At 41.3% G+C, this 14,200-nt stretch overlaps 1 protein-coding gene across 2 annotated transcripts in view; it reads right to left on the reverse strand.

Moving 5' to 3' along the window:
- Positions 1-13,960, reverse strand: part of OSBPL8 (oxysterol binding protein like 8) — an 84,076-nt gene extending 70,116 nt beyond the window's left edge. For both annotated transcript variants that reach the window (XM_054273500.1, XM_054273492.1), the window contains exon 1: positions 13,892-13,960. The gene's annotated coding sequence lies outside the window, so the exon portion shown is untranslated. The remainder of the gene's footprint in view (positions 1-13,891) is intronic.
- Between the last annotated feature and the right edge of the window lie 240 nt (positions 13,961-14,200).

A 14,200-nucleotide genomic window follows, 5' to 3' on the forward strand; every position in this document is an offset into this window, starting at 1 on the left:
TCAATGCTCCCCCAGATAAAATCCATCTTCTAGCTGTCAGCCTCATTATGCATCTCAAGCAAAGCACATAACACCAGCTCCCAGGACACCAAGCATGCCAGCTTGTCTTTGTAATGCTCACAAATCAGAATCCATAGGAGTCTGGCATTTCTATTCCTTATAAGGAAGGACAGCCTGCTGAAGATCAAAATTACTGTCTTTGCTACTCAGCAAAACATTTGCTGGGAACTAGAAGATGCATGAGACACCAGAAACAGCAATGATGAAGGAGGAACAGAAGCCAAGACACCTATGTCATCCTCGTTAAGTCAGGAAACAAAGTCCAAGGCTGTCCTGGAGAGCACACTGATAGCACTGCATTCCACCAGAGTATCAGCAGTAGGGCTCCTACAAGTGCTGGTCAGAGCAAATAAACTTATGCTGATAACAACCCCCCGGAGTCAGTATTGGGAGGAGTGGAGTGTTACTAATTTTGCTTTATCGCTTATGCTATATTTGTTTGAGGAGGGAGGAGACATTGACATAGACACCTGAACTGCAGCTTCTCCCACACTGTTACAATAGCATGATCTTTGCAAGGTAAGCAGCAAAGTCTGTCATGCATGGGATTCAAGTACAGACATTTAAAATTTCACAACTACTAAATATTCATGCATCATGCAAGCTTCCATTAGTGAACACCTGTATTTTTCTCCAGAGAAATTAAAGCAAAGCACAAAAGGACAGAAGAAGGCTGCTAGGTTTCTGAATTGCTAAGGCAGCCAGGACAGCAGCAAAGAAGAAAAAACAAATATGCTGCTATTTGTTTAAATGAGAGAGGTGTGTGAGGCTAAAGATAAAACTTTTATGGGCATAGAATAAAGCTGGGATGGAGAAAAGATGTTGAAAAGAGTCAGACAATTATAACCAAAACAGTTAATGACACAGGGCCATCACCTAAAAGAGGACTACAGCAAGACAAATACGGAGATAAATGTATTTTTGTTAAATCACAGAACAAATTTCAAGCAAACATGACCCTGAAACAGCATGGCAACTAAGGCTGCCAGAGCTCAAGTGGGCTTTTGTTCAGTACTGATGGCAACAGCAGCACTGTGTCACAAGAAGAGGACAGATGCTAAACAGAGTTGGAAAACTGTACCTATCATACCTGTGAGTGGTAATAAAAAAGCCTCATCCTTCCTTCTCCCTCACCACTCAACTCTTGGGACCCTTGACACTGGAGAAGGGAGTGAGGATTCAGTGGGAGCTTTCAGACTGAAAGGTAAAACCTGATAACATATGCACACCTTCCTTCACTCAGATCCTTTTCTAAGACTTCCCACGAAACTTGTTTAGCAATTACTTTTCCCTCCTCCACAATTTCCCCTGTCTGTGCTGCCCTGCTGCAGAACATGCTGTGCAGATTGCAGGTGGTCAGCTATAGCAAGTTACAAGTCATTAAAACACCATCTGCTCCCTGACAAAAGCAACAAGAAATGAAAAGACACCAAAAATGCCCCACATCCCTTTCTTCCTTCCTTCCCTCCATCCAAAAGGTGACAGGCAGAGGTGCAAAATCAAACACCATCTCTATGAAGGCACTGTATTCCGAAAATTATTCTATGAGCCAAGAGCTTGCTTTCACAACATTTCCCCCAACGCCTTAAAGCCAAATGAATCACAACAGATGCTACTCATTTGGCAAGAAAGACAACCCAAGCTTCCTAAAATCTGCATTGTAAGACAGAAATATCTGCTAAGCAAGCAGTTTATGTTTTAATCACTTACAAGAAACTTACAGTCCAAAAACCCCAACTAAACCATACCACCAGAAAAACACCAACCTGTTTAAATGAAATTGTTAGCTAACACTGGAAACTAACACAGTTTTTAAACCCACAAAAACATCGACAAAATGTCTACAACGAATCACAGTTGAAATTTACGTGCAATAGAGCAGACATGTTTCAGCCATCACTTTTGAACACTATACATTGAAACAAACACCAGGTCTCTCTCCCTCCAATTTCCCTTTCCTTTTCCTGGGCTGCCAGCACAAATGCTTTTTTACATATTAAATTCACAAACAGTCGACTACCAGACAATATTCCACATACAGAACTAAAAGGAAAAACAAATTAAACTCATTGTATTTAGTTCTTAAGAACAATACACAGCGAAGTAACACTTAACGCTGTTTTCTTAAAATGCAACAAGCCTTAGCTTCCTGAAGTTTAAAATTAAACCCAGAAGAGCCAGCAGTTTGAGAAGTCTGAGCCTCCTGTTGCTACACAGCAGTACCAAGTGTCCACATTGTTACAGAAAAATTACTGGTTTCTTCCTCCACAAGCAGACTAAGCCATCTGATTTTTCTGCTGGATCTTCATCAGCCTGATGCATAATATACTGTTGCAAGTTCTGATGAAGAAGACAGGAAGATATGATTTTTAACTATTCTCAGCATGAGAAATGTTATGCTGGTAATTATTTCAGATGCATAATGAATTCCTGTTCCTGCAATAAGAGGAAGAAGTAGTCCACAAATTATTATCCAGAATAATTAAGGAATAGAATTCAGAAATAAATCCATGTAAGGAAACAAAAGCATGAAAATGCAGGAAGACAGGCAAAGCTACATCTGCAATATATTTGTCAGAGATTCCTACTGGCAAATATTTAATCCACATAGGATGTAAAGATAAAAAATTTCTTCTCTTTTTGAATGAAAGCCTAAAGGTGATAATTTGAAGCATTCACAGATTACAGCAACTGAAACAGTACAGGTCAATGTTGAGTTTTGCTTAGCTTGTTCATGCCTCAATTCCATCCATGCTGCTAACATGGCAATTAATAAGATGGAGGTTATTTCAGTATATTTACATTAAGAGATAACACAAGTCCTGTTCATAAGTAGGTTATATTTACAAAAACAATCTATCAATCACAAAGGAAAATTACTTAAGATAAGCAAAAAAGTCCAATTTTTCTTCATTTCATAAAGAAGGATGTAATACAATTCGATAATTGGTAAAATAAATAGCTAAAATCTGTATTGAAGTTCTTTTCTGGTCAACTTATAACAAAAAATAAATATTTCTACTCAATAAATGGTACAACATGCAATCATCAATTTGTTACACTTGAAAAATCACCACCACCTACCAGATATTTTATCTTCTTTTTGACAGAAATCAAGCTCTGTTTAGGAATAAGGTAGATATCAACAATAAGATATACAAGGAAACTTTTAAAGTCTACTGAAGACAGATATTCATATGTAAATATACATATATATGGCTATTTATAAGCCAAAAACAGGGGGAAAGTCCAAAAGCTTGTTTTAATTCAACAAGGTCTCTGAACACCAAAGTAGCACAATTTGTCACATGATCTGACAGTGACCAGAGCAGAGGTCTTCTACAAATTTAAAAAGAAAGCAAAGCAAAACCACCAAAAACCACTCCCTCTCAGACCACAGGCCTCATTTCCTTACACCAGTTCTTAGTTTAGTTAACAAGAAAGTTTGTTTCCCTGCTCCAAGCTGACAGCCACACAGAGCTGATGACACTGGAAAAAACCCAATTATTGAGCTTCAAAGAAAAATATTCTGATTAGTGCATGGAGAGGAATATTGAGCAGTGTTCTTTGAAGCACTGACAGTAAGTGGGTATAGTTAATATTTAATTAAAGTAGCTGCCATGGTACAGATCCATCTGTACACTCAGGTTTATTTCTCGCCAGTTTCTCCTTCACTTTATAGGGCAGCTCACTGCATTCTACCTTGATTAGAACCTTTAAGCCTTCTGCTCAGTGCTCCTTGGCCTTATCAGACTTTTTTTTACTCAAAGGAGAACAATCCTCATGAAGGAAGAAAATTTATTCTTGTTGATGATTTCACAATTGTGTCTTAAAAATTCTGCTTACACTCAGTAATTTTGTGCGCTGTTTAAATAGATGGAATTGTGATTTCAGAAGGGGAAATGCTTCTGCTTGCCAGTTTCACAGGCCTCAAATCCATGCTTTCCTCTGGTGACTTTCTTTCCCAGGTACTTTAATGTAGCTGTTTGCATTAAGGTTTATCCTGACCATTTTCAAGGCAGCACAGGTTTGTAACAGTTAATCCTGTTTCCAAGCTAGAATCAAGGTACTGTTTTTAAAAACAGCAAGCAGTAAATCTTTATAGGTAGCTTGGTATAGGGTCCTTAACTCTGTGTACAAAACAAGATCCAAATGTTAGCTTATTGGCTTCTCTGCACAATCAAAGAGTACATTTTAGTTACTGATGAGAAATTACAGAATTGTGATTTCAGCAGAGGAAATGTTTATTGTGACATGAACCTTCCAGCCTCCAAGAAATCATAACAGACAGCCCAACAAGACCCTTAGTGTTAGAACTGTAACTTTGCACGTATTGTGCAGATTCAATTAAGATTTTTTTAAAGCACTAATTGAAGCAGAGCTACCTTCAATTTCCATCATACAGATAAGCACACTTGCTTGACTTACCTATACCAAAAACTTCTTTTTTTTCTAAAGGAATTTGCAAATAAAATGAAGGACTGCAGGTCACAGCTGCTGTGTTAGGCTGAAGACCTAGCTGGCAGCCCTGCACTGAGAATTGCCAGCTTACAGTTTACAGGAGGTTATCTCCTTCTCATGTATTGCCAGCACACTCTTACCTATGCAAATATATCCATGCACACATGCAAATTATATTCTACAGGTTCAGCAAGTCCTTGCAGCAAAGCAGATTCTACATAGGCCCTGTATCACATCCAGACAGCACACACCACTGTCCAAGTAACACGGGCAAGCACACTTTAAGAAAATAAAAAAATAAACCCTCCTCCAAAGTAGTCCTCGACAGTGTCTGATCCATCTGGAGAGAATATAAGAGAATTGTCATGCCCTCTTCTAAAGCTGTGATCTCCTGAAAAACAGCTAAAGCCACAGTCAGATATGATGCCTAGAGCTACAAGAAATCAGACAGAAAATTCCCTTCAGCCCCTTAATGGTGATTTTTGTAGGAGACCAAGGCAGAAGACAGATGGTAAGTATCCAGTGAAATTGGAACAGATAATGTAGCTCGAACTGCATGTAAAGTAGACAGGCCATATCTCACATGAAAAGCAGCAATCCCAGATGTCTTCTCTTCAATAAAGCTAACAGAAGGAGGCCCTCACCATCCTATTAACACAGACAAAAATAGAAGAGAAGCAAAAAGGCCACCTCAACATTGGCAGAGCAGCTGCTATTAGGTTAGGAAAGTGATGCAAGTGGTCTTCACTCACAAAAGATATTCCTCCATTAGTAATGTGCACATGACATCCACTGCTACTTCAGGTAACAATTAACAGTGTTCTTCAATCCTCCTCCTTTCCCTCTCCTGCATATTACTATAACTTTAGCAACATTCCCTGAATTGGAAAAGCATATTAGCAGGGACAAAAATCAGAAGCCAATTCAGCATTGTAAGGTTCCCACACAAGAAATGGAAAGATGAGAGCAGCACATTTCTAATTCAGAGAATCAATCATGATCAGCCATCTAGAGAGCTGGAAAATATGCAAGTCTAAAACCTAGTATAGATATGGAAATTTCTCTTTGTAGATCTTGTACTTTAGCTGTCCAATACAAGACCTAAATGACTTCTCCTGTTGCAGAGACCTCTCTTTTTGTCTCCCAAAGTGGAAAGAGGGCATTGAGAATAAGGAGCATTAAGACAGCATGTTTGCATTATCTCCTGGTTACTCAACTGTACAGTCATACTAGCAATATTTAACATGCTTTGCAGAATTATATTGTCTGGCATACTATACCCAGAATAAATGGGTGGTGGCTGTACAGTACACATAACAAATCCACTGAGATGAGTCAAAGCCAAATTTTCCCTCCATTTGGCCCAGGTTTACAGTGCAGGCTATTAATCAAGTTTAGCTGGTGTACAACATCTCCCTGTGCCAATATAGTTCAGAAGGAGAACAAGCTATTAGAAACAATGAATTGACACTGAGCTGATGCCAATTTGTGGCCCAAGTCCACAGAACTTTTCCTTTGCAACTTTTCCTCCAATCACACTAGCTGTTATTTGACATCTTCAACAAATAATTTTTAAGATTTTTTTGTATTTAACTCTGTATTTAGAAACTTTGTTTCCTCTAGACTTGGATTAAATACATTCATAATTACTCAAACACTCCTTGCTAAAAGAAGCAATAGCTCCTTAGAATGGTCTTTAGGGGCAATACAAGGGCCACTTCCAAGTCTTGTCATTTTCATCTGTTAACGTTTCAACTCAGACTCACTCCTCTATTTTTGGAACTGGTACACTAGAACAGTTAACACTTCCTTTAGATACCAACCTATGTCTTTAGCTACTTTATTCCATATTTATACATGGACTATGGATTAATAAAAACATGATGTTTCAAGTACTTAAAATATATATCTTTTTTAAAGTTACTTCATCTTCTTTATAAAAAAATCCAGTAATCTTGAGTGTCCAATAGTCTCTCAAAAAGTACAGTACAGCAGCTTCCAAGACACGGAAAATTGACAGCGTTATGTGATTTCAGCAGAGGAAATGTTTATTGTGACATAAACCTTCCAGCCTCCAAGAAACTACTAGCATTAGTCATATTAGCATTTTCAACATCTACCAAAAAGATTAAATTATACATCTGTCTATTAGTGGGAAAAGAGCACTTGGTTGACTTCACAGGTACTCTTCTCCTGAAAACGACCAAGGCCTGAAACAAAGCAGTGCCAGGGGTTCGCACCATCTCCACCCAGCACCATTCCTACAATTTACATCAAATTAGCTCCCAGCTGTAACTCTGTGGAGCCAGTGCTCAGTAGAGCACAGAACTGCAGTTTCACGTTCAGCAGCCACGTGTAGGTGGCAAGGAGTGAGCACGACTGACATGTTCTGCACAGGAAGCACAAAGATTATCTGTGCCTGTCTACAAAGCAGGAGATGCACCAATGGTAGACTACCTAAGAATACATAAATGCCTCCATCAAGAAGATGAGCTGCCTCATTTCCATATGAAATGGAAAATTCTATATTGAACCCCCCCATGTGTGAGGGTGGGGATGAGGGAGAAGAAGGTAAGTGGTTCACTCCTAAAAGTCAGGCCCAATTAACATAGACTGCATTATATGCATTGCCACAGTATCTCTGTATAGACCAAAACATTTTCCTTGCGTTATGCAATCAATTGCACTACTCTAAATGGAGATCTGAACTGGCTCAGTTCCATTCAGAGACACAAATAAACTTGTTCTTGTGATTGCCTTCCACTGGAAAAAGTACTGAAAGAAATATCACAAGAGCTCTGATTACATCTAAAGCCTTCTAACAGAGCTCTTACTAAACAAAGGTAAAGTCCTGCAAGGAAAGAGACTGGTGACCTTCTACAGCCATGTTAAATATTTGTTTTCCTATTTGTTACGTATTGTGAGTTTCAGACTGAAACTCTAGCATGTTTCAGTCCTTCTCTTAGACTAGTTCTCCAGTGAGGAACAATAGGAAACCCACTCTCCTGGTACAGTATGGTGCTGCTGTATGTATGTGAGTCCCAGAGCAGAGAAACAACGAACTGCAGTTTCTGCAGACCCACTGCTTTAACGCCTAAACAATATCCCAGCTATCTCTTCATGCTAAAGAACAATATTTGACTAACGCAGCACAAAGGTTGACAAGCTGCACCAAAACCTCCACTGCAAATAAACTGCCTCCTCCTCTCCTGGCAGCCCCAGCACCACACAAAGAACAAACACCCCAGCCTGCTCCTCTCCACCACCCATCCCCACGCACGTCTCCAGGCTCTCGGGCAGCCACCTCTGAGACGAGACTGGAAGGAACAGCTTGCTCAGGGAGTGGCAATTGGGATTTATTCTGAAAGCTTCATGTGCCTGTGAACAGTATTTTTCCCTAACTCCAGTCACACACTCTGCAGCATTTTCATGCCCTGCAGAAACAAACCACAATATATGGCCTGCTTTAAAGAAGAAACAGTGACCCATAAGCAGCTATTTACATCAGAAGCAAATATGCATGAATAAAGAAAAAATATGCTATTTAGAACTGGAAAGAGTTTACATCTGTCACCATGTGTCACCATGTCACCATACGAAGTGATCTTTTCTACTACACTGCAACCAGGGCAGGGAAAACTACTGTTTTGAGTTTCTCAGTTCAGCGCCATTTAAGAAGCATCTATTCACATATTTACAGCATTAACACAATAATTTTTAAAACCTGCAAAGATTGCAAGACCATAAAATATGAACACATTAACTAAAAACTTAGGTCAATGCAATATTGAAACAAATGCCACCCATCCTTTACCTAACGGAAGTATTCACTTTGCCCATAAAGGATGCTTTTTACTACCATGTCTTAGAAGTAATTAGAAAAAATCCACATGAAACTTTAAGCAAATGAACTTGCTGTTTACCTGGCCAAGTGTTTCATGATCTTAATACATCACATTTCAGCTTTAGAATAAAGGCAGGAATCTTTCATAATTCATGAACTTGACACCAACTAAATGTATAATTTTTTCTCACAAATCTTGTATCAACAATATGGCTCTCTTTTTATGTATCACCATCCAGTTATAAGTAATAAATTGTCTTAACTCTCCAAATCATCTGTAACAAATACAACCTCTAAAGAACATTTTGGAGGAAAAATACGCCAATCACTGAGACATGGCCTGCTTAGGTAGTAAGAAAAAGACCAACTGTACATGAGACAAACCCAGGTTTGGAATGATGCTTCTGCTACTTGAAGAGTCACATAAACCATATATGGGTGTTATTAACTACTCTGAGGTGGAATGAGAGGTGCAAACTACCCTTTAATTTATTAAGCTTTGGGAATGCTTAAGAATAGATAAATAATACCCAAGCCACAGTCAAGGACCCAACTTGGTTTACTACACCACCTGCTTAAGGACTATTGGCTTTAAACATGTGAATTCTACAAAGCCCCACTTATTTTCTCATGTGCAATTCCTTAAATAGCTGGAACTGTCAACCAAAAAAAGTCTCCCTACAATACACATGCTTCCCTAAGTTAAGCAAGAACACTCAATAAAATAATTTTTTTTCACATGTTTAAATGACCAGTATTAGACCTGCACTTCCAAGTCCAAGCCTATTCAAAAGAAACTCACTGGTCTTTTGAAATAACCTGCAAAATACCATGGCTTCTGTTTGCAGACAAGAAAAAGATAACTCTGGAAGGAAACATGCTGGTTTTCCTTATCTCAATAGTCATATTAACAGCTTCTGCAGTACTACAACACAAACACTGGGTGACAGGATTAATGCACTGGCAAATGGCTGAACATACAGACAGCATATGAACTAGCTCAAGCCTAGACTAGATGCAATGAGAACTCTTTCAAATGGATGAATGAATGGTTAAATTAAAAAAAAAAACAAAAGGAAGACCAGATACACACATTCCCACATGGTGTCAAAGTCACTGTAACCTCAAGAACTTCTTGAGAGACAGATGCAGCATTTTTAGTGGATGAATAATAAGTGCTGTACTCTGTGCTGAGGGAACAAGCTGAGATAAAACCTCACATCCACAATTAAAAGTGTGAAGAAAATTAGGTTTATTTATTCCTCTCCTAGCACCAGAAGTCCAAGCTATTTCCTCAAAGTGAAAATCTGACTTCCCAAATGCCTCCTACCATCTGTCAAACAGTTTTAGCTGTTCTCAAGAAGCTTCTTATGCTACTATACACGTTACATCTGCAACAGATTTCCTTCTTGTAGAGTACAGATGGGATTAAACACTGTTTTATAACAAATATAGCAAAATACTGCTCCAGATTTCAACTGTGTACAATCCAGAACCAGTTATTCTGAATAAAACACTTCTAACATATCTGATACTAATCAGTGGCCTATTATGAGCACTGTTTCCCAAATTTCACTTGCTGCATTTATAGAGTTCAACACTCTATACAGGCCTTCCTTTTAAAAGCCAATGCCAGCCATCACAACATCAAGCTCCATCATGGTCTGAAATTACCAAAATGAGACAAATCACCAGAAAAGCATGCAATTTGCTGTTCCCACAAGCTGGACAAGCATATGTTTTAAGACAAAGCTACACAGAGCTGCTCCTACTGCATCTAAACTGATGGGAGTTTCTTAGGCAGAGAAACTACCTCCTTCATCAGAAGCTAATTTATAAAAACAGACCCAAATCAACGCAGATTCTTTAAGTCCAAGGTCCAAATTAGTCCACAAGGATTACACAATGGATCTCCTCTACCAGTTATCAATACCACTAAGTATTTTTTAAAGTCAATAATTCATTTTTTCTAGTTTTTGGTTACTAGGCCTTCTAGCACCTAGAAAACTTGTGCAAGTCACACTTGTCTCAGTATTTGTTCACACATTCTCAAGAGAAGCAAGAGCCTTACAAAGCCCTTCACATGGCTCCAGCTTTAAACTCAGAGCATGATTCTCCACTTTGTAGAGAGGTGGGAGAGGCGTAGGCAGCAGATGGAAGGAAGGGAACTATTTACCAGCTGAAGCTAAACACAGAGGATATCAACTTTACCCGAAAGACAGGAGAACAGCAAAATAATCACTCAAAAAAAATTCAGGGACAGTCCTCTAAAATGAATCAAAGGCATTGGGAAAAACATTTTTTGTTGCTGTTGGGTTTTTTCAAACAAAACAAAAGACCAAGAACTGTGCCCATCATTTCTTCTGTCTTGAACAAGATTTACTTCTGAACTATATTACCATCAACCACCTGTTCTAATAGAAGATGATTATAACTGCTGTCTAACAAACCAGGAAAGATTAACTAATTCAACATCATTATGACCACATCAGAATACTGAGGGGGAGGGGGAAAAAAAACTACACAGTAAATGCAGTTCACTCAGGAAACCAACTAAAGAATCATTTTACACTTAGAAGTGGTATTTTTAGCTTCCACACCAATTCACCAAAACAGCCTAGGCAACAAACTACCCTGCTTCACCCTTCCTGTGAGAACAGTGACTATACAAACACCTCCCTCCAAAAGCTTTGTGCCACTGCTCCTCTGCTTCCCAGCTGTACATCTGCTGCAGAAGCAAGATCTTCATTAACAGCATAGTCTACTAGGAAACAATTTACCTGACCAAGAGGTTCACATCACAGTTCAGAGAATAGGATCAGCAATGTCTGTGTTTATGCTACTTTAATCACATTGCATGGACTGGAGAAAAACCCACGCATGTTGTGAGTAAAACCATGCTGTTTTCTAAAGCTATCACTATTTCTTCACTGAAGGTCTTTTTTTTTGTTTTCCCTCATAATTCTATGTTTTGTTGAGCAATAAAAACTGTTGTTCCGTGTTTAATCATAAATTTGAGTAATGTAGATGCACGATGCATGTTCATTAAAAAGAAACTAACAGAACTAAAACAAACCACATTGCTTGGCGCATTAGGAAGTTTTAAGTATACGACATTAAGTAAATTCTCCAACAAATTTATTTTCTGTTCTGAAGCAGAAGACCAAGAGATAACTTATCTGGCAGCCTAAAGCAAGAGGAATTACACAGCACAGGAAGGGAGAAGGGAGAAAAGGACTTTAGAAAACTCTGCTGCATGCTTCAGGAAACAGAGTTTGTGGGAAATGCAGTGGGGAGGGAGGTGGTAAAGCAGTAATCAGTGAAGAGATGAAAGCCTAATAATTGACTCAACACAGTTCATTAAAACTTGGCTGAGTGTCCTATGCAAAAATTTAGTGGACGGAGAGAAGGCTGGAACACAACTTCACAGAATACAAAGTATGCATAGTTTCTTTACTAGGTAGCTGCACAACCATTTATTTGAAAGTGTAACAGCAGACCAGACGGAAGAAAATGGGTAAGTGCCGCATCGCCTCAGACCCTTCTCGAGCACGTTAACAGAATTTAAGAAAAGACAATCTAAAAATAAGCCATCTTCAGTGAACTTCCCTTCCCTCCAAATTATTTTCCCTTCATTTCTGCATCTTATCTCTCTTTGGAGCAAGCAAACCACTATTAAAAGAACAGGACCACTGAAGTCTGACTTTCTGTTTCAGTTCAGAAAGTCAGTTTCCCCATAAAAAGTGTACGAGTCCAACATTGTTTCCTGCAACATCAGAAAATTCCTCCTATTGTAAAAGTTAACAAACATTAACAAGCATTTACAGAACAGAGTTTGAGGTACTCTGGGGGTTTACATGCAGCAGAGATATGAGCTGAACAGACCTTTACTAAAAAGTCATTTTTTAACTAATTTGATGAAGCAGCATGTTTAAAAGGACTTCTTTTCCCTGACCCATGATTAAAGTAGAAAAAGAATTTTGTCTTGCTAGGTCTAAGCTACATCAGCCTCGAAATATTTGCTTTACTTACAACATGATTTTTAGAGTCTTTTCCAAACTAAATGATTCTAAGACCTTCACAACTAGAATAAAGAAAACAAAGAGGAGCCAAAGGGTCCACAAGTGACCACAATCACACATCTCTTTTTTCTCCAACTAGTTTCAAATCTGAAGTAGACACATCAAATCAGCACCTGGAAAGGAGGGCTCTACGGCCAGGTTTTGGCAAGTTGTATAATCACAAAACAAATTACTTCAAAGCTCAGGAGTTTTGACTAAAAGCTAGTACTTAGCTAAAATAACAAATGACCTCAGAAGTTTGCAGGGAATTCGAAAACAAAACAGCACACAGAAAATTTCCCCAGTCCCTTCTACAGTTACTTGATAGCCAACAATGCAACTATGTTCTTCTCACATTTTCCACATCATTGAAAACCAAAACTGTATCAACTCTAAACTCAACAGACCTGACAAAGACAAGAGGGCAGCCCTGCTATTTACACAGTTCTGTTGCTGCCCATTATGCCCACTGCAGACTAACAATTGGGTACTATCTCCTGTCTTTTCCAAACTTCAAAACTGAGGTTGATAATTAACGAGCATTAGCAGAGTCCCGATTGCACTAACACTCAGATAGATCAAACAGATGGACATTTCCTATGATTAAGTTGAAATGACTGAAGTGATGAAAGTTGCCACATGAAAATCAACTCTTTTTAAAAGGTATCCTGATCTCAGTCCCAAGAACTCTGTTTTTGACAGTGGCAGTACGAAACACGTTAGAAACACTGACACGCTGAACTGATGGCTTTCCTCCTTTCAGGAGGCAAATTCTACAGCGCACTGCTCTAATACACAATTTGCGAACACCACTATTTCAAGCAAGCGTGTGAACATCATCTGGACGATCTCGGCGTTCGCGGAGCAGAGCGCCCTTGGAGCCCAGGCTCTTTAGGGAGCGAGCCATTTGCGAGGCCTGCTAATGGAGATGCAGGAGCGCGGCTGGCAGCGCCGCGGGACCGGGGACGGTAACTAGGTTTCGCTCCCGAGGGCACGGCTGCAGCGCAGGCTTATTTTCCCAGTGCGGGGGGAAGGAGGTTACCGGCAGTCACAGCAGATACATTTTAACTGCATTTAACGCGACCGGTTGCAACGGCGGCGGGCGGGCCCGGGGTGCGCGCACGGCAATGGCAACAGCCGGCCCGTGGTGCGGAGCCCCCGGCCGCGGTGCCCGGCTCTGCGGGGCCGTGCTGGCGGCCCGGCACCGCCCCGAGCTGCCGCAGCCCGCTCAGCCTGCCCGCGGGACCCAGCCCGGCCGGCGCCCGCCAACACCCACCGGGCCCGGCGCTACCGGAGACCCCCGGCGGCTCCCAGCAATCCCCTCCCGCCCGGCAGCCGGGGCAGGCGGCACGCTCGGCAGCGCGGCCCCGGCGGGGACCCGGGTGGCACCGTGGCACACGCCCCCCGCCTCCCGTCCGCAGCCGCGGTCGCTGTGGCGCTGCCCCGGAGCCGCCGCTGCCCTCACCTCTGCCCGCAGCAGGTCCGGCGGGAGGCGCGGAGGGGCGTCCGGCCGGGACCCCTCCCCTGCCGTCCCGCTGCCCCGCTCCCGCTGCTGCCGCCGCGGCCCCGCCCGGTCGCCGCCTGATCCGCTCATCCGCCGCGGCGGGAGGCGCGCGCGCAGGCGCGGGAGGCGGCGGCGGCCCCGCCCCCCGGGGTGCGCGCGGGCGGGCGCGGTGTGAGGGGGGCCCGGAGGCTCCGACAGAAATGCCGGCTGTGCCGAGCTGGGCCTGGGCCGCCGCTGGGAACCTGCGCAGGATGCGGGCAAAGCACGGGC

This window comes from Melozone crissalis, unplaced genomic scaffold (genome assembly GCF_028551555.1).
Source record: "Melozone crissalis strain CALT ecotype California unplaced genomic scaffold, PUWL_Pcris_2 ptg000004l_1, whole genome shotgun sequence".
Classification (NCBI taxonomy): Eukaryota; Metazoa; Chordata; class Aves; order Passeriformes; family Passerellidae; genus Melozone; species Melozone crissalis.